The sequence below is a fragment of the Lactuca virosa genome, chromosome 3, assembly GCF_052849685.1.
Source record: "Lactuca virosa cultivar CGN04683 chromosome 3, Lactuca_virosa_CGN04683_v6, whole genome shotgun sequence".
NCBI lineage: Eukaryota > Viridiplantae > Streptophyta > Magnoliopsida > Asterales > Asteraceae > Lactuca > Lactuca virosa.
In genome coordinates, this window is record NC_136428.1 from 76744622 (window position 1) to 76769113 (window position 24492).

At 39.5% G+C, this 24492-nt stretch overlaps 1 long non-coding RNA gene across 1 annotated transcript; it reads right to left on the bottom strand.

The window, feature by feature from the left end:
• Window positions 1-3266: 3266 nt before the first annotated feature.
• Window positions 3267-14457, bottom strand: LOC145162402 (uncharacterized). Its single transcript, XR_013739079.1, has 3 exons — window positions 14363-14457; window positions 3456-3730; window positions 3267-3330 (listed from the first exon to the last, which is right to left on the bottom strand). It is a non-coding gene; the product is annotated as an uncharacterized LOC145162402 (long non-coding RNA).
• Window positions 14458-24492: the final 10035 nt, after the last annotated feature.

Consider the following 24492-nt stretch of genomic DNA (forward strand, 5'->3'; position numbering starts at 1 on the left):
AACGAGGGTCGAGGAATGGTTGGAACTTATTTATAACTTACTTTCAGAATAAAAGTATATATAGAAAAAGAATCTAGTTTTAGACTTTGATCATGTCATATGTTCATTATTAAACAATCAAATTATATAAATGACTAAATTAAAGAAATAGTATTTTTGGTACGGTGGAAATTACATGTTTACTCCAAGTTTTGTTTATGTTATAAAAAGTGTCCTTGTAGTTTCCTTTTGTTGTGTATATGGTCCCTCTAACTTAGAGGTGGCAAAAATTGACACGACACGAAACCCGACACGAAATAAACGGGTTTGGGTAAGATATTTCAACCCGTTTAAATAAACGGGTTGACACGACACGACACGAAAATTAAATGGGTAAGGTTAGGGTTGAGAACTTCAACTCGAATATGACTCGAAAATGACCCGTTTATTTATATGCAAGTTTTTTTGAATTATTTAAATAAACTAGAAAGATACAATACCAAAACCATTAGTAAAAGAAAACTTTCGAATTGAATTGTTTTGTAATGTTGAAATGACTTAGCCGTCTAGATCAAGACTTCATTTCAGTTTTTCCATTCTCTCCCAAACTACCCAGTCTCTTTCACCACTCTCACATCCTCATGACCTTGTCATCCGCCTCCCCAACTCCAACTCTTTTAATTTTGTCATCTAAACTTGCTATGACTTCATCTATTCTGCCTCCAAACTATTTGTTTTTCCTTTCCACCTACCCAACTCCTACTCTTTCAACATGCTCAATCTTTTAACCTCACATGACACGACATATTTCAAGGTATAGCCCTAACCCTAAACCCGACACGAACTCGACACGAAAATAAACGGGTTGACACGACACGACACATTAATTAAATGGGTCGGGTTAGGGTCAAACACTTTCAACCCGTTTAATGTTTCGACACGACACGAACCCGACACGACACGACACGATTGCCACCTCTACTCTAACTAATATCAATAACAATATTGAAAGACTAAATATGTGTGAGTACCCACGTTGCAAGCCGAGTAGTCGTTGCTAGTTCACGATCAACGTTTGGGTAAGTGGGGGTGCCATCCACATTATTTTTTCTTGATTGTGTCCATGCAACATATGATCTCTACGTATGGTTATGCGATTATCAACTAGAGAAATCGATCAAATGGTTATGGGACGTTGAGGGGGCAAAGTGGACAGCTGCACAAGACCCAATTTTTTTGGGGCCTAATTTTTTAATTATTATTATTATTATTATAATATGTATATATATATATATATATATATATATATATACTAGTAGTTTACCCGCGCAAAGCGGCGGGGTGCATAAGTTCTTTCGGTGATATGTTTCTTTTAGAAAATATTATGTTCCAAAAGAACGTACATGTCGAAGAAAATATAATCAAACTATGTGTTATTTGTTACATGAGTTATCAATTCATCACGTGGAGGTAGTATTACGTCGGGCTGACTTTGAATACCAACGTATAAACAAAAATATCTCATTAAGAGTGTAAATTATGACATGTCTCAAATAAAAGATTATGGTTAAATGTAATGTTGTACAATTTAGATTTTCATTTGATAACTCTGGATATATAGTTGGATTGTTATTTTATATCTGGTTTCGTTATGTTTCGTTCCGTCTGGCGTTGATAAGGGTTGCTATTATAAATCAACATTCTTTGACCAAAATCCAATACACATGTAGGAGATGCATTGGTAATATCCATCAAATTTGGTCGTGGTTTATCTACCGGTGTGGTCTCAATGTTGAGGAATTGGGCAGTAGGATGGAGATGCTCAAAATTTTGGAAGTCTCGACTCATGGAAGAAATAAGAACAACCTCAAATTTGCTCTTACTTTTTCGTTGCTTGGTCGGTTTTTGAAGGACCAAAACTCACTCGTGTTCGACTCCAAAAGATGCTCTCCTTTTAAAACGGCGGATGAGATTCAATTGATCTTTTTTAATTGGATCAAGCCTAGATAGGTTTTTCATTGTTTTAGTTGGTTGGATTGATCTAAATCTCTCTTTTTGACAACTATTCTCGACTTTAACATTTTAAATAATTCATAATTTTTTATATATTAAAAGTCGAACACATCATCATAATGATATTATTTTTAATTTTAATTTTTTAGTCTTAAATCTTTAAGTCTAAATTAAACGTCTAGATTTTAAACTTTGAAGTTCCATTATGTTTAAATATTAATAATTAAATTTTGTTATAAATTGTTTTTCAGACTTTGTTATTAGAAATTGTTTCTCGTATTTTAACAATATCTTTTCAATTTTTTGCATATAATATTTAAAAAATCAAATAACATTCACAATAACTACTTGAATTTTTTTTTGAACGCCAAAACATATCAAGAAAAGAAAAAGACCGGCTAGGAAAATGGCCAAACAAAGTTTTACATCTAGAAACACAAAGTAATGAAAAAACACCAAAAGAACACACCATAGATTCTCCATAACAGACATTGGACTATTGAGGGCAAGCATGACAAGGCCATGTACTATAAAATCAAACCATCACATGTATAAGAATTTCTCTATACAACGGTATCAAATAAAACTCAATAGAATCCACAGAAGAGAATAAAATACATATAGCTACACAAGAATTTGCAAAAAATGTTTTAAATGATATCCAACCCCGATCTAGTTAAATTCCATTATTTAATAGCATAAACGAATGCGAGACCTTAACTTTTAATTGAGACCTGATAATCAACAATACAACCACCCCTCGACATATATATATATATATATATATATATATATATATATATATATATATATATATATATATATATATATATATATATAGAGAGAGAGAGAGAGAGAGAGAGAATTAGATGTGGAACTACAAGAGTCATCAAACTAAATGTATACATTGTAGTACTTCTTCATGCTAGATGTTGATAGATTGTTTAATGAAAGATTATTAATTTGTTTTAGCAAAATATAATAACAAAGATAGTTTAAAATGACCAATATACCCCTCCCCTCCCCTGCCACAACCACATTCCCCTTACAGATACAGTCAAATATCATATAAACCATATACATAGCTGCACATACATATACACATTGATACACAAACAAACACATACCTGATGATCCAAACACACATTCCAAGTTGTCCAGACAAACACCCCTCCCCTCATCAAAGCACCCACATGTCCAACAGTCCTGAAAATGAAATGCGAAATTTTTAACTATGAAAACTGAACAAATATTAAAAAAAAGTGTTTTTCCCACCCTGGATTTTTGATGTTCAGTCAATCACCACAACATTCCATCTATATATAAAGACCCTTTTACCTTCAAAAACCAATATAAACCAACAAAGAGACATCAAACTCATAATTTATAAAAATATGGACAATTTGCCATCTAAAATGATCGTGAAAAGAGTAAATTAGAGAAACTAATGAATACATTCATACCCTATTAATGTTGCCAACATGATCCTCAAACTGAAATCTAATTCCTGAACATGATTAATTCAAAAGAGATTGCAAACGATACATCAGGTTACTCTATTAATGTTGCCAACATGATTATTTAAAAGTAAACAAACGATAAAGATCAAAGAGGCAAAGGAAAGTCCTGAGTGTAAAATGGTAAGACTGCACCCTTGATGTATGTTTGTCTCATTTGAATTGAAAAATGTAAAAGGGGAATAACAAAAACCATTGAGGCTTTTCATCAATCACCTGATCTGCAACAAAAACATGAAAATAGCTTTGAGGTACCAGTCAAGAGATGGACTTCACATTCTTTTCAAAAACCTTTAGCAACCTTTTAAAACAAATTATGAGTCAAATATTTAAATAAAAAAAAACTTCAATGTTCAACAGAAAGGCATGGAAAACAGCAAAACAAGAACCCTAATCGGAACTATGATTCCTCATCATTAGTTGTTGGGAAATCACCAAATTTTCGTTATTGTTGATGTTCAATTTCACACTGTCACACCCCCAAACCAGACGGCGGAAACATCCGAGGGCTCGCGTGACTTAAATTAAATATCATCACAATGAATATACATGAAACATAACATAAACATCACCATGCATTAATACATTACAACTGACCATGTTCACATCAAGTACATTGTCTAAATATTACATATCTATAGCATAAATTGTTTGAGAGTTTTCAAAACATAACATCCTAACACACTTGGTATTGTTCTTCAGCTTATTTGTTACCTGAGAATACAAGTTATTTTGAAAACGTCAACATATGGAATGTTGGTGAGTTCATAAGCAGGGTTGATATGAAAATGTTTTGTGTAGTTTATAAAACCGAGAAAATCCGATATTTTCTGAAAAGACAATTGTTTATACTAAAGTGTTGTAACAATGTAATTTTTCAAGACAATTTTCTTTTGAAAACATATGATTCTCAATACACATTTCATAAAACATCATTTGTTTAGTTTACAAAACACAATCCCTTCCAAATGACTTAATAATCCAGGATCCTCGAAACATAATTCTTTCACTGGTGTGTACAATCAAGCCGGTGCCATCCCGAGATACTGAGAAAAACCTGAAACACATAACACATAACACGGTAAGCACGAAGCTTAGTGAGTTCCCCAAAATACCACATATAACACATATTAGCCACTCGAGGCTATAACTCTGTGGGCCCACTGGCCCTCACTCTGTGGACCCTCTGGTCCTAACTCTGTGGACCTTCCGGTCCTAACTCTGTAAACTCTGGAATACACACAGCATAAATCACATAGAAATAATGCAGTGCAACACATCACATACATAGCATACAAGATACTCTGTCACATAACTCTAATTACCACTCAAGGTAAAGTATAGTGAGAAGACTCACCTCGAAGGATGTCTAGTAAGCTCTCGTGCTCGACGTCCTCGATCTAGCTTCCGCCTACCAACATGATAACATCTCTAATCAATACTTTTCTATTGTCCTCGTCTCTAAAGAATGGGTAGAAGACCATTCTACCCCTCCCTGACCTCTCTCGAATCAGCTTGACCAAAACCCCATGGTCAACTGAAGTCAACTCTAATCAACGGTCAGACTTTGACCAGACTCGTCGAGTGACTCGGCGAGTCCATGCGTGTCCTCTGAATCCTCAAAAAGCCTCACTCGACTCGTCGAGTTAACCTTTCACTCGACGGGTTACCACTGGTCACGAATCGCGGGGCAACCCGACTCGACTCGTCGAGTCCCCATATGGACTCGGCGAGTTCCCTCCATGGCAACACTCAAAAGACCTTCTGAGGTCAGATCTGTTTCTCTAACTTATAGATCTGACCTTCTTACACCCAATAATCACGTAAAGGTTCAATCTTTAAGCTCATGCAACACTCTTATGCCCTTATATGAAGAAATAGCTCCTAAAATGGCAACCTAGATCCATAACCCTAAAGGGACTGCATAAAGCTGGAAGATTGGGACTCTCTGGACCTCTTAAGGTCCAGATCTAAAGCTTATTCCACATTGGGACCTCGTACACTTCATATTCCTTAAAAGAAAACGGGTCAAGAAACCCTAGATTCATGCAATCAACACCATATAGAAGGAAAGGTCCGATTTATTACCTCAAAGTGAAGCTCTTTGCTTCAAAGTCTCAGAATGTCAACCTCCTCTGGTCCCTCATGCTAGAACCCTCCTTCTCCTTTGCAATGACACACCAAAAAGGCTCAAGATGGCTCTTCTTCACTCTCTAAGCTCTCTGGTTTGAAAGGAGTCTCTCAAGGGTGTAGGTGGCCGCCATTACAGGCCATAAGAACCTTTAAATAGGTCCCAAACCCGGACAATTAGGGTTTTCCTTAACAGCGCTGACTCGGCGAGTCAGATACCCGACTCGTCGAGTCCCCTCGTTAAACTGGACACCGAGTCACGATTCTACTCGACGAGTTGAGGCGTCAACTCGTCGAGTCACTCCTCATAACTCAAGAAGAAATACTCAAATTTTCATGCCTGGAAATCCGGATGTTACAATTCTCCCCCACTTGAAATAGATTTCGCCCTCAAAATCGCTCCTCAATCCACATAGATAGAAACCAAACACTCGAAAAGCACCACTGATAGGTTCTCACACCAAAACGATATCTTTCACCATGAATACCTGGATCCGACCAGGAACTCCAAATTTGGAACAAAACCGGCCCCTCTGTCGCTAAAATACCCCTTTCTGACCTTCCCAGGATCGGGAAACTCTATTGGCCTGGCCCGCCGCCAGACCGCCCACTCACGCTATCTCCATGATATTCGCTCCTCGAACGGCAAACCCTGACAAATCACTGCTCCTCTGATTCTCACAAGACAAAATCCGACAATCGGCTATCGATCTCTCATACCAAGGTACCAAAACAGTCCGAATCACGCCCCAATAAGCAAAAGGGTTCACATCCCACCAGGGCTCATCCACTGAACTACTATCAGAATCCATCCGAACAATAAACTTTCAACATCCTGTTCCCTGACACAAGAAAATCATGCTCGATCAGAAGTCCTCAGACATTTTATTTTTAAAAATTCATAAGCCTCAGCTCCATTCTTCATACCCTTTTTTTTAACACTGAGTACCAGGTCTGATCTCGACCCAACAGCTGAACCTCCAGGGTCATCCGTTGCATTATCCCAACCATCTCCATGGTTTCCTCCTCCCTATAACTACACTGGCCCACTGTGACACACAAGTCACGAAGTTCGCTTTACCCCAAGTGAATGCTACACCCCCAACTGAAAATCAACTCAACCCCGACCTCTGTCGTCTGTTGGTCATAGTTCCATGCATCTCGTGGTACCTCCCGTACCCGAGTACTGACCCACACAGGTCTAAGACATCAGATGATAAACAATTCCCCTCATCATGGAATCCACCTCAGAATCCAGAACCTCATTTCGCCTACCCAACGCACCACCAGAGCCAAACTCAGACTCGAGGGTTTGGCCTGACCCAGAGTTGGAACCGCTTGAACCAATGAAGCACTCAACTCACGACTCATGACCCGCAACATGCGCGTATAACTCTTCTCTAATTCCATTGGGTTGCGACAACCACAACTCAAATCAGAGTATAACGATCCCCGACAAATATAGAGACCTCCGTCTCTTTCCTGATCTGGCCCCCAGGCTCCCGAATACTCAATCCAATAAGGCTACTCAAGCCTAAGAACTCTCTTGTGTCATTCTCTGATCGACAGATAACGCGGCTTCCTGCCGCACCATGACACCCTCTTACTGACTAGTGAGTACTACGGCTCCCCGCAGTATCACAACACCCTCTCGCTGACTAGTGAGTACTACGGCTCCCCGCAGTATCACAACACCCTCTCGCTGACTAGTGAGTACTACGACTCCCCACAGCATCACCACAACCTCTCACTGAATAGTGAATACTACGGCTCCCCGTAGCATCACCACAACCTCTCACTGAATAGTGAGTACTACGGTTCCCTGTAGCATCACCACAACCTCTCACTGACTCATTGAAACTGCAGCTCCCCGCAGTCTTACCGCACTTACTCTTACCACTTCACAATCTCATCCTCAGGTTGACACCACACTGCGATCATTAACTCATGCTCTGCGGCCCAGCATAGATAGGTACACACACACCCCTCCAGGCTAAGCATCACTACTTCGGACGACCACCGTCGTGACAAAACCTCTTTTTCTCGCTGCAATTCAGATTCTCAAATAAATCCATTTGATGTCAATTAGCTGAAGGGCCCCCACCGGAACCATAGACACTTGTTACACCACTCGTCATCTCAAACTCAAAACTCAAAATAATCTGAGATTTAAGACATTAAACTCGGATACCCCGGAATACCATCACAACGCCTCGCAGTGTCTTGACTCTACCGCCGATCTCATACTCATGGCATCATACTCAGATACCGCATTGCTTCCTCGGAATCTCGCAACCGGTCTTTCTATCGTGCCACTTGTAACCCCGGAATACTCCATCTCCCAAATTAAAACACGGAGAAATTGCCAACGACTCAGAACATGAAGACGACAATCCGAAACTTCCTCCTCTAATGCTCAAAACTCATGCAAGAATACTCATAACGACCCTGAATTTGGTTTCCCAATCAACTTCTTCCCTTCCCATACTGCATATAATAGCCCATACTCTGAACCAGAAATTCTCAACCGCCGAACTAACCTCACAAGCCAACCACCTCGAATTCACCATTTTAACCTTGAAGGATTCCTAACCACCACAAGGTCTCCGACCAACGGCCACTTGTCGTGGAGACACTCATCCTTTCTCAAACACGTACCACATGCACTATCTCACTCTGCACCTCTCCTTGACCACCAATAACTCTGGTCTCAGGAATCCGCACCGCAGGCCTCTCTATCCAGTTCTCTAACCGCTCTTGAACAAATCTCTGATCTCCTCAAAAGTACCCGGTTCTCCCCCACTCAGGGTTCGAACCATCACCAATTGGTTCGCCAACAATCTAGCCCACATACTGTTTTTACCAATAACATCGCACCTACTCTTGGAAGGTGATACGCAATGCTCGATAATCCCCCCGATGGAGGTCAAGCAATTCCAAATACCCCGAATCTCCGATGAAATCCTCAGAAACTTCTCATCATGACTACCTCTAGTCATTCAGAATCTCGTACCATCCCACTACCGGACATCTCAACTGTCCAGTCGCAACCCTGACTCTCAGTCTGAAAATAACGAACTAACATATTCCTCATCCTTGACTCTTCAACCAACGTTCCATCATGTGGGTTGTAATAAGAGTGGAGTCCTCATTACCACACTCGATACTCATCATAGACAATAAGAGCCACCGCTCCAATATCCTCTTCTTGATCGTCTTCCGCTGCAGCTAATACATGCCCTACTATGCTCAAATAGGGTGTATACTTGTCCTTAACCATCTCAGTCCCCGCTGACAACCTGCTCATTCTCTAACATTACCTCTCGTCAGACATACTGCCCAAATACTCTGATGAAAGATCGCAATCAAAGCTACCCCACAGGGCTCACCCCCCCAACCTTGGAAACCGAAAATCTCAATACCTCTCATGTTTCCCACGGAAATGGGGTTAGCACTACTCAGGTCACAAAAAGTGACATTTTCCACCATCGGTCGGTCACCCGGCCCAGACCGTATTCTTCCATAACGCACCATCCCTACTCATCCCTGAGTCTTGCGACTCCAACTGGTATATCACCAACAATCCCTTGGAGCTAACTCGATTTCCCTCTCCACGGATGCTCCACTAAAACTCGTTTATCATGGGCTTCAGGCCCAAAATACCACATATAACACATATTAGCCACTCGAGGCTATAACTCTGTGGGCCCACTGGCCCTAACTCTGTGGACCCTCTGGTCCTAACTCTGTGGACCTTCCGGTCCTAACTCTGTAACTCTGGAATACACACATCATAAATCACATATAAATAATGCAGTGCAACACATCACATACATAGCATACAAGATACTTTGTCACATAACTCTAATTACCACTCAAGGTAAAGTATAGTGAGAAGACTCACCTCGAAGGATGTCTAGTAAGCTCTCGTGCTCGACGTCCTCGATCTAGCTTCCGCCTACCAACATGATAACATCTCTAATCAATACTTTTCTATTGTCCTCGTCTTTAAAGAATGGGTAGAAGACCATTCTACCCCTCCCTGACCTCTCTCGAATCAGCTTGACCAAAACCCCATGGTCAACTGAAGTCAACTCTAATCAACGGTCAGTCTTTGACCAGACTCGTCGAGTGCACTCGAGTGACTCGGCGAGTCCATGCGTGTCCTCTGAATCCTCAAAAACCTCACTCGACTCGTCGAGTTAACCTTTCACTCGACGGGTTACCACTGGTCACGAATCGCGGGGCAACCCGACTCGACTCGTCGAGTCCCCATATGGACTCGGCGAGTTCCCTCCATGGCAACACTCAAAAGACCTTCTGAGGTCAGATCTGTTTCTCTAACTTATAGATCTGACCTTCTTACACCCAATAATCACGTAAAGGTTCAATCTTTAAGCTCATGCAACACTCTTATGCCCTTATATGAAGAAATAACTCCTAAAATGGCAACCTAGATCCATAAACCCAAAGGGACTGCATAAAGCTGGAAGATTGGGACTCTCTGGACCTCTTAAGGTCCAGATCTAAAGCTTATTCCACATTGGGACCTCGTACACTTCATATTCCTTAAAAGAAAACGGGTCAAGAAACCCTAGATTCATGCAATCAACACCATACAGAAGGAATGGTCCGATTTATTACCTCAAAGTGAAGCTCTTTGCTTCAAAGTCTCAGAATGTCAACCTCCTCTGGTCCCTCATGCTAGAACCCTCCTTCTCCTTTGCAATGACACACCAAAAAGGCTCAAGATGGCTCTTCTTCACTCTCTAAGCTCTCTGGTTTGAAAGGAGTCTCTCAAGGGTGTAGGTGGCCGCCACTACAGGCCATAAGGACCTTTCAATAGGTCCCAAACCCGGACAATTAGGGTTTTCCTTAACAGCGCTGACTCGGCGAGTCAGATACCCGACTCGTCGAGTCCCCTCGTTAAACTGGACACCGAGTCACGATTCTACTCGACGAGTTGAGGCGTCAACTCGTCGAGTCACTCCTCATAACTCAAGAAGAAATACTCAAATTGTCATGCCTGGAAATCCGGATGTTACAAGTGTGAAGATCCATAGGTTTATGCATGAATGATTTCAAAGCGTGTATAAACGAGAAGTTTTGCATTATAGTTATTGAAAATACAAGTGAATGGTGTTTATTTCCTCGAAAAACTCGATGTTCTCCGATAATATAATATGATTGTTTCGAATTATTATACCGTCACAACAAATGATTATGAATTCCCTTGATTACTTAGACAGTATTGGATTTATTATGTGAGTTGTTATAACCATGCATGATAATGACTAGTTCGTCTGTCTTGGCATTCTAGTGAACGCCGGAATTGATCTTAAGATTTTGTCACCCTAGACTGGCCGAGTCTAACTGTAGCGAACAGCTGAGGTGTAGGGGAGTCACCCCCGTATAGATCTATACACAAACTCTCGCTCTCCCTCCAGGAGACTTTGATTATAACTACAGACTACGACCGACACTTAGAGGTGTCGCCCGTTATTACTCACTTAATCCAAACGAATTTGATTTCCCTTGATTAACGACCTGATTTTGTTTACTTGAATTGAAGGCAAGCCTAACAGACGAGGAGAAGAAGATTACGAGGTCCTACTAATTACGTATGTTATTTAAGGCTGTTGAGTATACGAAGGACGCATTGGCCCATTTCGCATATGATTTATTTGGACCTTACTAGCAATGCTAATGGGCCACTAAGGCCCAATAGCACGTAAAAGCCATTGAGGGTCCCTTAAGCATGTAATTGGGTCGCAGGAGGCCCAATAGACATGTATTATTATTGTTAGGCCCAAAAGTCATGTTAATGGGTCACGAAGGCCCAATAAACATGATTAGAATCTTTCAAGCCCAACAATTTAAATATTTACTTGTTTTAGGTATGGTATAATTGTCGGAAGGTCTAATTGTTCAATTGTTAAATCGCAAAGGCACGAAGTTTGTCGATTGTTTATAACGATATTTAAATTTATGAAAATATATATATATTTTTCATTCTAAATTCATAAGTTATAATTTGGTATTTTTGACCCAAATATCTTAATAATAAAATAATTGACTCAAAAATATTGGTTTGACCTATTCAGCCATTCTTTAATAAAAATGACAATTTTAGTCCCTTTTTATAAAAAAATGACATTTTAGGTCCTTAAACTATTTTTCTTGACATTTTGGCCCATAGACTTATTTAAATAGCCCAAAGTTTACTTTTTGGCAGTTTCAGCCCCTTTAGTAAAAAGATTTTCATTTATAGTCCAACTTTTCGCAACTTTTACAAATTTGACCCAAAATCCAAAAACTTTTCATTTTTTATCCTTTTTGGCAAAAAGGGTCATTTTAACCCCTGAAATAGATTTATTTACCTTTTTAGCCACTGTTATGAGAAATTTACCATTTCAGTCCCTTAAAAACCCATTTTTTCGCAAATTTGGGCCTATGGGCCGAAAGCCCAAAATTTGGCCCAATAGACTACATTTTACATTTCTAGTCCTTTGAAGAGCATAATATTCATAAAACTTCTATTTTAACTGTTTTGACCTTTTGGGTCCTTATAAAACCATGAATGACAACTTTTCCCCAACTTTTGTTTATTTGACAAAAATATGCCCAAAAAATGAGTTTTATGTTGTAACATGTTTATTTTAACCTTAGATGATAATTTTTCTTGACTTGTTTAATGTAATACATCTTAGATCACGTATATTTTCCTCCTTGAGCTATATAGATCTCGAGATTTCTTTCCTTTTTGGCACATATTTACCACATAAACACATGAAATCACACATAACATACACATACACATAGGTCTACACATTTTACTTGTATTCTCCCCCATAAAACTTGTGAAAACCGAAAATAAAGGAGTATGAACTCACCTTTGCTTGTTGTTTTCGGTTTTGAAGAAAGAATGGAAGAGTTTGGTGTTGTTTTCGGCCCTAGAAAGCTTCTTGAGAAGACTTTGGCTTAGTTAGGTTCTAAGAAGCATGATCATGAACTTTCATGAGTTAGAAGGAGATTTATAAAAGATTCAAGAAGCTAAACCATGGATCTAAGTACAACTTACCAAGAATGATGATTTCTTATGGAAGAACCCTCTTGAAATGCCCTAGATCTCAAAATTTTGATGGAGGAATGAAGGTATTCTTGAGAGAGTTTGTTTGAAAGAGTTGGAATGAATTATGTGTGTGTGTGTGTCCTCTCGGCCGAAGATAAGAAGAGAGGGGATAGAGAGAAGTGAAATGATGGTGCATGGTTGTATGTTGGTCCATACATGGGAATATGAAAGGTAATATGGAGGTGACACTTCCTAATTAATTCCCCCATAATACTTCTTTTCTCTTTTCTTTTTTTCTTTTTTTTATATATTATTTGGGTCGAGAGGGAGAGAGAAGAGAAAGAATTTGGGCCTTTAATGCTTGAGTCCATAATATGGGTCCAATTTGATGGTTTTCGGCCCATTGGGCCTTTTAGAGTAATTCACGGCCCAATATACATCAAGGAATGAGTTTTATGGCCCACTAGGGCTAATTAGATTTGTTATGGCCCAATAAGGCCCATTTAGATAAACTAGCCCATTTTAGGCTTATAAAGCCCAAAAAGGTTAAGTTTTATGAAAGTGGGTCCAATTAGGGCCCATTTAAGAGTTCTCAGCCCAAAATAGTCAAATTGGAAGTTTATTGGTCCATTTGGCCCAATAAGGAAATCCTAGTCCAAAATGGACTTGAACCGGGATTTTTAGGGTTTCCAACCTTTTGTTGACTATTTGAATGTTTGTATAGAGTATTTGATGGTATTTTGTGGTCATTGAATAAGCACCATACATGTTTTTAAGTTTTAGTTACAATGTCATCCTTGTTAAGTGTTTACAAAGCATCAGAATTCCTAGTTGTGACACACACCTCTGATTTTTTTCCTACGCCTCCTTTCACTCATGCTTCTGTTTATCTTTATCCCAGATTCGAAAACAATGTGATTTTTAAGAGTCTCTCTCTAACAAGAAAAACAAAGGAAATCATAACTAGCAATCTTCCTCTATCTGCAAGTAGTATTTATATTAATGTTTCAAGTATCAAATAATAGTATAAGCTTATTTAACATATCAATATGCAAGCAAGCCATCACATAAAACTATCACTCAATTGCTTTTAGAGAGAGACCATCAGATACACACACATAGGGGGAGAGAGACAGAAAATGGGTGTAAGCTACCAGATTCTTCTTATCAGAGTTATGATTAACGAAATGAAGCACAAGTTTACCTTTTCCTTCATCTTTAAGTGTGAGATTATCTTCTTCATCTTACTACTTTTCTTTTTTTAGTGAGGGAAAGGGTTCTCTTATGGATGAAACAAAGAGGAAATGTCAGTACCATAGAAAAGCTTATATCCTCTAAAGGTCAACCCTTAAACTACCAAGGTTGTGATAAACATATCAAGCCAACAGTTTCGTTGCCAAAAAATAGACATATGACATGAATCTTTCATAGAAAGTGTGTTAATACCAGCTAAGAACGAAAATGACAAACAAAAACCAAAAATCATTCAAGTAAATTGGCAAAAAAAAGAACAAATAGAAAAATCGAAGAAAATAAAAAAAATCATAGGAAACAGATCCATCTAAAATCGACCATGTTACAAACCCTAAACTACAATCACCGGTACCAACAGTAAACAGGTTGAGAAAAAAGTTATAATTTTGTATTTCACCTAATCTGTACATAGAATCATCGTTTCTTTGTTCCCTTTGCATTTTCTTCAAGTTAGCTAGCCCCTTTGATTTTCCATGTATGAGAAAAATCTAACCTGACATCGATCAAAATAAAAGAGTTAGCCTGAGTGACCGCGGTCGGTATTTATGCGTGGTGGTCGTCGTCTACATCTCCTGCAGGTGGGAGTTGGTCACCAATTGAGATAATTTAGAATTTTAGGGTTTTAATTGGCTGGGAGAGGAGATGCGTTTATATAACATGTATCTCGTATGTATGAACGAATCAATTGCTGGAAATGGGAGGATACGATTAGATTATTGAAAATGAGGGGATACTAATTCAAATTTCAAACGTGTTGTTGTGATATAGAGTACTTGTACCCATGAGCAGTGAAGAAAGAGAAACACGGTGGTGGTACGCCGGACGTAACTGAGTGGACTTAGGGTTTTTTTTACTGAGAGGAAAAAAACTCGTTTAGTAGAAAGAGAAATGGGATGATTTCTGCAACGGAGAAGAAGAACGGATATAAGGGAAGGGGGCCAAGAACCAAAAGATTTTTGCCGGGATCTTAGCTTCTTCACAACTATCATAAGGACTAAAGAACTGGGTCAAACCCACATAAGAATATGCATTGGTTAATTGTACTTCATTCTTCATGTTTTGTACGACTTAAAAGATATTATTATTTTATTGATGACACCTTGTACCATTAGCTTAATGATTTGAACGTCTTAAAAAAATATTATTATTATATTGAATATATTTATAAAAATAGTGAGATTTCTTATATAAGATAGTATAGATGTTTTGTACGACTTAAAATATATTATTATTTTATTGATGGCACCTTGTACCATTAGCTTAATGATTTGAACGTCTTAAAAAAATATTATTATTATATTGAATCTATTTATAGAAATAGTAAGATTTCTTTTATTCGATAGTATATATATATATATATATATATATATATATATATATATATATATATATATATATATATATATCAGATAATAGCGATAAGGGTCTTTTTTTCTGGTTCGTCCACGACATTTAAGGATATTTAAATCCTGAGGACCGGCCATGCAAATGATATTAGCTATTTCTTGGGTTATTTTTAACAATCATGTTTTCTCTATCACTCGGTATTTACTATATATTTGAGTCAAGTTTTCATCTTGTTAAGTGGATGTGTGAACAGTGATGGAATCACGTAGCTGTTGGACTACTACAAACCTACGTATGATGGCAGGAATAGTATTGGATTAGGGGATAATGGGTTTGACTTATTATTTTGGAAAATTGAATAATCTCACCACATTTTAGTTTATAGTTAGCAAAAATAATCAAACTTATTTATTTATTTTTTTTATTTTTTTGAAAAGTAACCATTATGTCCAGAATGGTCATTCCGAACAAGACCAAAACGGGTCAAACTCACTACTGTAGCTCAATGTTATATATGGGTCCCACTCCCAAAAATCTGAAATAAGCATTCTAGATTATGAAATTCACAAGCTCGTGCTACCAACATTTCGGATGGGGTTTTTACCATGGATTCATCAAACCAGGTGTTTTCTACTCTTTAAGTTACTTGTATTTAAGTTTACAAACAGTTATATGTATTCCAGAATGCATAGATCATGTCCAGAATACAAAGAACATGTCCGGAATATCTATTTTTTGTAAAAAAAAATAGTTTTAGACCTATAACAACCATATAAGTATCTTAAAATGTGTTTAGCATCATTTTTTAGTCAGAAAATAAGTCTATATTAGTCATTACAAGGGATTCCGGAATGATAGTATCACTCCGGAATACCAAGAACGTAGTCTGGAATACGAAGATCAATTCAAGAATGATGTTCCGGAATGACACTGCGAAATTCAATATTTGTTTTTTTTTTTGTTTTTGATATTGTTAAATATTTATTTGCGTTAAACCAATACCCCATATTAGCCCGAAGAGCAACTTGCGTGGATGTTGTTTAAAAAAAGTGGTTTTTACAGATGAAGAAATTGTATTCCATTTACATGAGCTTTCAGAATTGCGTCCGATAAAGATAAAACCCAATTAAAAAAATTGTAACAAAAATTTTATTTTATATTTATGGTAATATATTAAAATGATGTTAGATTTTTTTTTTTTTTTTGCAGATAAAAAAACAAGATGCTGAGTTAGAAAAAAATAAACAGTAAACCACCAAAGGAACCTATAAAATTAAGAAAGAAATCAGAAATGGTGTTAAAGCTGTGACTCGATTGATGAGGATGCGTTTCCAGTAGAATATGAAATATTACGTCTTGAAGACGGGCAACAACGTCTTGTTGATACGACTATGTTATAAATGATTTGTGATCATTAATGTGCGAAACAACAAATGGTAACAGTGGAAATCTCATTACAACCTTCTACGGTCGAGGAGCATAGAAAACTAGCATTGTATAATATGCAAAGTGACAGTTTGTGAACACATTAGACATCATTGAAGAAGCACAAATGAAAAGTGCAACAACTAAAGAACGGGTGCAAATGAATGATCATGGGTTCAGCCTAATTGAGACCTACATTGAATTGTTTGAAAAGCATGTAGACACTACTAGCTTGCACCGGATGCAAGCTCCCGGTTATCCTGGAAATATACTCTAATTTTAAATATTGTAATGTCATTTAAAACTTAATTATGTAAAAGAAGTGGTAGAGTTTTCTAAAATGGCAATGTTTTTCATTAACATTAGTTAAAAGATCGTTGCAAAAGTTATTACATACTTATATCGGTTTCCACAAATTAGAAAATTGTAAGGGATACATATTTTGTTCACGGTCGATAAAATTTCCTCTAATTCTAACAACATCTATTAGACGGTCCCTTTCTGCCGGAAGCTTATAAATCTTTGCATTTACATCTCGAATCCACTTCTTAGTTTCTTTGACTTTTTCATAGTTTCAGCAACCCATTTTTCTTTCTCATTTACTTATTTCTCTAGATCGTCTGCACGTTGATTAAGTGTCCGACTTATTTCAAAGTCCCTTTCGTTGGCTTATTCGACGACTGTCATAGCTTCGAAAATGTCATCATGCATTTTATCTGGGAGTTGGTGTAGCATCCAGTTTGTAGGTATTCTTTTCATAAGTTAATCATTTAATATCTTGGAACTTTTGTATGGTCACATTGTGGCTTTGGGTGAGCCACGACTTGGAATAGCTGAGGAGAAACGCGCATTTGGGCGATGTCATGGCGTCTCAGTATGTTGCCAAGGCGTGGCAGCTATTTTCGGCCAAACCCCTAATTTTTGAGATTGGTGCCCTATTTAAGGGCACTAACTCCTAGGGTTGCCTCATTTGGAAGCCTCCACCCTCTGAGATCTTTTCACATCCAAACCTTAGCCTCCATATTTTTGTTTTGAGTGTGTGAAGTCATCTTTGTGAAGGTTGAAGAAAGAAGGAGCTCATCTTGGTGTTTGAGTGCTTGGTTCCAACATAGATCTTGCATCTTCACTTCATTTCTGACCTTTTGGAGGTATAAAGTCTCTACCTTTCTCATTAAGCATGTTATATCTAAGTTTCTACCCACTTTTCTCCATGTTTAGGTTGAGAGGAGTGCAAGGATCCCATAAAGTTAGCAACTTTATGAGTCATTGAGGTCTCTTAGTATACATATGACTCAGATCTGGAGTTTTTTGGTATATTAAGCTTCATGCATGAGATTGTGGTGTTATTTCCCCATTTTGACCTAAGTTAGAGCTCTAGACTTGCATTGGACATGCGTGATTGAAAAGCATCAATCTTTGTGATGTATTAGATCCTAGGAAGCTTTTTGGAAAGTTGGAATGCATGGAATAACAGATTGAGAGAAGAATACGTTAAGCTATGGAAGCCCGGTTCCCACGGCGTGGCATTCTGGCCGTCATGACGTGGCAGCTGGGGGACTATGAGTGGCCACGGTGTAGAGACCTGCTGAGGTTGATGTAACATCCTGATGTTGAGGTAATTTCAATTTTAACCCTATGTATGAAGAAATATTCTATTTTGACCCTTGGGCTTGAGAAAGTTTGCAAGAATGGTCCATAGTGGCATTTTGGTGATTTTGGCCAAGGATTTAATACGTTGGGCGTACGTTGTGTACACTAGGCGTACTGGGGCGGACCCTAGTACGTTAGGAGTACACCGCGTACGTAGAGCGTACTTGGTAAATCCTCAAACCCTAATTTTTAGGGTTTGGTCCATATATAAGCATCATTATCACCTCATTTCTCATACCCTAAACAACGTCCACTTAAGAAAACGTCCCTCTAGCAAACCCTAAGTGAAAAGAGTGCATTTTGAGCTCATTTGTATGTTTTGGTGGTGTTCTTGAAGAATAATAAGTTGGTAGAAGAACTTTGGAACATGGGAGAAGCTTGGATATGGGATTCTCCACTTGCTAGCAACCTCCAGGAGGAAAAAAGCTCCTTGCTTGATCATCTTATCTTGTACATCTAGCCATTTCTTCGTTGAAGGTATTTTTGGTCCCAAAAATTTTGATTCTTGAGCATGTCATGCTCTTAATCGAATAAGTCGTCCTTTCATACCTAATGAGGGGTCTTGAGTCATAATATTGTGGTCTTGATGCTTAGTTTTTCTCCATGCATGCTCTAGAGGGTCTTAAGGTGTTAAGAAGTTAGGATTTTGTGTATTAAGCACTTAATGGGCATGCAAAGTCAGAAAGTTGGAAATTTTATGACTCTTAGTGGTATTTTGGCCTTGGATCTGAAATTGGACGTGAGGGCTTAATGCATTAATCTCTTATTGAGGAAAGAAGATTTTGAGCATACGTTGTGCGTACCTCAGCATACACCGCGCGTACGTGGTCAACCCCAAGCTATGAGCGTAGGAGTTGGGCGTACTCGGCTGAGTGGACCAAGTTGACTCATTGAGCTGTTGACTTTAACCAATGTTAACCAAGTTTGACTTAAGGGTATTTTGAGCTACAGTTAAGCCTTGGTCTCTATCTGTTGAATAGGTGACCTGTAGAGCCAGTATTTGGAGCAGTGTATTGTTCAGCTATTCGTCAGACTGTGAGGTGAGTTTCCTCATTATTCTTGGGGGTCGCAGGCACCAATGCCGGCCCCTTTAGTTATGTATCTTGGTATATAGGATGTTGCTATACGGTAGTGATTTTTAGATCTGTATGCTAGTCTGTTAACTGGTTATATGATTATCTGTTGTTAGATATGTGTTGATTGCTATGTATATGTCGACATTATATGGTGGTGTTGAGACTGTACTACTTTATGTTGTAAGTCAACAAACCGGGGCATTCCAACCGGAAGTTTGTGGGCCGGGGCATTCCAACCGAAGGGTTGTGGGTTGGGGGTGATCCAACCAGGAGGTTTTGGATCCATTATGTATTGGGCAAGCCAACTGAAAGGATGTGGGACGGGGCATTCCAACCGAAAGGTTGTGGGCCAGGGGTAATCCAACTAGGAGGTTGTAGACCCGTTATCTGTTTGATTATTTGTATGTGTGGTGGTACTTTGGGGGAACTCACCAAGCTTTGGCTTAAAGTTTTAGTTTATGGTTTCAGGTAATTCCGAGGATCGTGGGAAGGCGAAGGCGTGATCGTACACAGCTTCCTATTTTATGTATCTGGGTCTTGGGGAAAACTCTGATTTGAAATAATTCTTTTGAAACAATGGCTATTTTTGTAAACAATGTTGATGAATGGTTGATTTTGAAAATTTTAAATTTATTGTGATTTTTAAGTGTTACAAGTTGGTATCAGAGCCTTGGTTCGAGAGAATTGGATGAGCATTCGTGTGAATCCAGAATCAAACTACGAAACTGCAAAAGTTTTTAAACTGATTTTCAAAAATTGTTTTCAAAAGTAAACAAGGAAGGATGCAATGTGTACAATCAGCCAAAGCAATAAAGTATACCCCAAATTACCCACGCTATTATTTTCTATTATGTTTATGATAGAACGTCATGCTAGTGATAGGCTAGGGATCTTCAGGAATTGCTTGATATAATTGCCTGATAATTGATGCCTGATAGCCTAGGGTTTCTTTCTTGTATGAAATTGACATCATTAGTGTAGTTGATTAATGTATGCATCATAGTTGTACATAACTAAGATTCTATAGCATGAGAATGTTTGGTTTAGCTTTATTTGTTGTTCTTGTTTGATGAAGGGCTTAGGGTAGAATCAGGTATTCGACCGTCTATAGGATCCAGTGTTATGTATGATTAGCATACACGAGTGTTGCAGGGTTGGTGGAAATTTCATGGATAAGTTATGTGGGGTCAGCCGACCAGTTGAGGAATGTATAGCCTTTCTCTAGGAAGTGAGAATAGGATGTATGCGTATTTGAGTGTGTACTGTTAGGGTTGTTGTGATGTTCTTATGAGACAAATATGGGTAGGTGCGGAAGGTGGTATGGGTCTGTACTACTGGAAGCACAGGACCCTTATGTGTAGCAAGGAAGTCACAACCCCTAGGGTTTTGTTATTTGGAATAGCTCATGTGGTATGAAATGCGCCTCATCTGATATTTTCTGGTTTATTTTCAATATGGTGGTGACAAGGAGATTCGAGACAGGAGCTGGATCGAGTGGCTAGGATAGACCAGGACTGACTGAGGACAAGGTTAAGGAGATGATTCATGATGAGGTTGTTTCTATTGTCCGGGGCGGATACTGGAGTTGTTTTAGTCTATCAAGACCGCCATGATGGAGTTCTTTGATGACCGATACGCTGCACTTTCTGAGGTCGTTTTTACTGCAGCTACTGTGACCGTCGCAGCTGCGGGGATTGGCACGAGAAGAGTCTTCCAGTACCGGGACTTTGACAATACGAAGGCCCCGGTGTTTGATGGGGTTCATGATCTGATTATTGTTATGAGGTGGCTGTCAGATGTTGATGGATGTTTCTTTAATTGCACCTGCCCAGCTGACCAGAAGGTCAAGTGGGCTCTGAACCTTCTTCGGTCTAAAGCGAAGGATTGGTGACTAGCTCGTACACTCCGGAGCAGAGGGTTGTCGTGTCTTGGGAGCAGTTCTATGAGATGTTCTGCTCGAGATATGTTCTAGTGGTGGAGCGGGAGAGGCTAGCTCAGGAGTATTTGGATCTGAGACAGGGGACTGAGTCGGTGACTGAGATCACCAAGATGTTTACAGAGAGAGCTATGTTTTGTCATGAGTTTGTTGCTTCTGAGCAAGCTCAGACGACCTGGTATTTGAGCATGCTCAAGACGGACATTCTTCAGTTCTTATGCACACAACGCTATGGTACACTTGCGGAGTTGCAGGATGCCGCTAGGAGGTTGTAGAATGAGCTCCAGGTGAGAGAGCGGACGCAGGCTGTGGTTCAGACACATCATGTGACGAAGCGGTTCAAGCCCGCTGATTCGAGGTCTGGAGGGAAAAAGGGCCACACTTGTGGTAACTGCAACAAGGTTCATGAGGGTGTTTTTCGATCTTCATCTGGTTGCCAGAAATGTGGCAAGGAGGGGCATTACGCCAAGGACTTCCATCAGTAGGCTCAGTACCGAGCACTAGGATTTGCTATCACTGTGACCAGGTGGGCCATATGAATGCCCAGTGTCCATTGCTTACTGCTAGACCGACTCAGGCTCCAACGACGGCTACTCTAAGGATCACTGATGGGAGCCAGGGCAGGGCGGAGCCCCTGAGGGCTCGTGGTCGTGCTTTTCAGCTCACGGCAGAGGAGGCCAGGGTGGTGTCAGACGTTGTTAATGGTATGTTTCTATTTATCATTATGTCGATTATTTTATGGTATACTTATGTTTATGTTTCTAATAGGTACATTCTTAGTGAATTCTTTGCCTGTTCTTGTGTTATTTGACTTAGGCGCGATTCGGTCCTTTGTGTCTCGGTCTTTTAGTAGGGATTTTGATCTGACCCTTAGCGAGTTAGAGTGTCCCTTGCGGGTTTCTATCACCAACGAACATGGGATTTCTGCATTTAGAGTGTATCATGGTTGTGTTTTGGAGATTTTCAGGGAGCCTTATCCGATTGAATTGATTTCTATTCCCATGGGAGATGTATGCGTGATAGTGGAGATAGATTGGTTGAGCAAGTTTGGTGTTATGATAGACTGTGAAGGTTAGCGAGTGGTGGTTCAAACCCTAAGTGGGGGAGAACTGGTCATCTATGGATAGGGCCGAAGGGGTATGTCAGTACCCGAATAAGCTAGGCAATATATGATTTATATGTTATGCACTAGGATGCTATGTGGTAGAAGTAAGGGTGAAATAGTCCCCGATACCAGTCAACAGGACCGAAAGGGTAGGCCAGCACCTTGATATACTAGGCTAGGTACCGGTCGACATGACTGAAGGGGTAGGCCAGCACCCTGATATGCTAGGCAAGCTACCGGTTGAAAGAGACCGATGGGGTAGTCAGTACCCAGATATGTTAGAGAGTATGTGTTATGTATGGTATGTGGTATGATGGGGGAACTCACTAAGCTTTGTGCTTACAGTTTCAGTTTTGTTTTCAGGTACCTCTTCTTCGAAGGGGAAGGAGTCGGCACAGTAGCAGCGCAACACACACACAGGATTTCCGCATTACGAGATTCTTGGGATTATACTCTGACATTATTTACTATTTTATGATATGGTTTTGAGACACATGACTATGTTTTATGAAATGATATGAATCGACGATCTTTTTCAGTAAACTGTTTTATAAGTTACTTAATTAAAAACAAAATTTTTGGTCTTGAAAATTGGGATGTTACAAGTTGGTATCAGAGCCTTAGTTTGAGGGACTCGGACACACCTTCGGGGGTGTCTGGACTCAAATCGAGGTTTGAAAGATTTTTACAAGAAAATAGTGTTTCTAAAAATTAAAATAAGGAGTTTTGAGAAAGAACAAGGTGTGTGATGCGTGCGACCGGCCGAGCTAAAGTAAGTTTTCCCCAATATACCCATACATGTTATGTTACGATATGATATGATTATGAGAACTGCATGCTAGATTAGGGCTAAGGATCTAGGAATGATGCCTTATATGCCTGTTATCTTTGTATGAGAATTGCATGCTAGATTAGGGCTAAGGATCTAGGGAGATGCTTTATGTGCCTGCTATATGTGCTTGTTGAGTTACATGGTAGAACTGATTAGTCAGTAATATGATGGCTTGAATAGGATATGTTTGGTATGGTTGCTCAATGCTCGAATGTTGCTTGCTTTGTGCTTTTAAGGGGTTCTAGTTATCCTTAGCTAACTAGTAAGCGAATACGTTAAGTTACATATTGCGAGGACTAAATAATTTCAGAAGGTTAGGTCTAGCCCTATTGCGCAGCTCTTGTTTGAGTCCAACCGTTGTAGGGTAGGACCTCTCATTCGAAGAATTATCTGGTCTTAGTGATATGTAATGGTATTCACAAGCTAGTTAGGTAAAGGTATCAGGGATTCCTTATGCAGCTGATGGCGGAGAGTGGGTCGGAGAGTTACCCTAGGGTGAGCCTAGGATGAGATTAGTGTAGTAAACAGTAGTAGTAGAAGGGATTTGGTGAAGTCAAGGCAATCCGTGAGGAAAGTACGGATAGATGTGGAAGGTAGTATGGGCCCGTACTACTGAAAGCAAAGGATCCGTACTCGAGTCGAGGGCTGAGATAGAACCAGGGAACTTGTAGAATGTGTGAGACCTATCGAGGTTATGTATGACCCTAACGATTATGTGTTTTGTTTCAGAATGGTGGTGATTACGCGACATGGTGGAGGAGGTTCAGGGTCAGGATCGGGTTCAGGATCAGGTTCGGGATCGGGTGTCGAGCCAGTTGATGAGGGACTACGTGAGTTCATTGCTTCAAAGATCACGAGAGGCATCCTTGAGTCGACCCCGGTGATTTTCGGGTCGATCAAGGAAGGGATTATCGAGCTGATGGAGGATCGCCTCAGGGAATTTCAGAGTGACATGGGTTCCACTCAGTCAGGGACACGCACACTCTCCTTCAAGGACTTTAGGGGATGTGGTGTGCCAGACTTCCACGGGGTGAAGGACCCCATTGATTCCAGGAGATGGATTGCAGACATCGAGGTTGCACAGTTGACGACCTTCTGCCCTGAGGGGTCGAAGGTCCGGTATGCTGCAGGATGCTTGAGAGACCAAGCTCGAGAT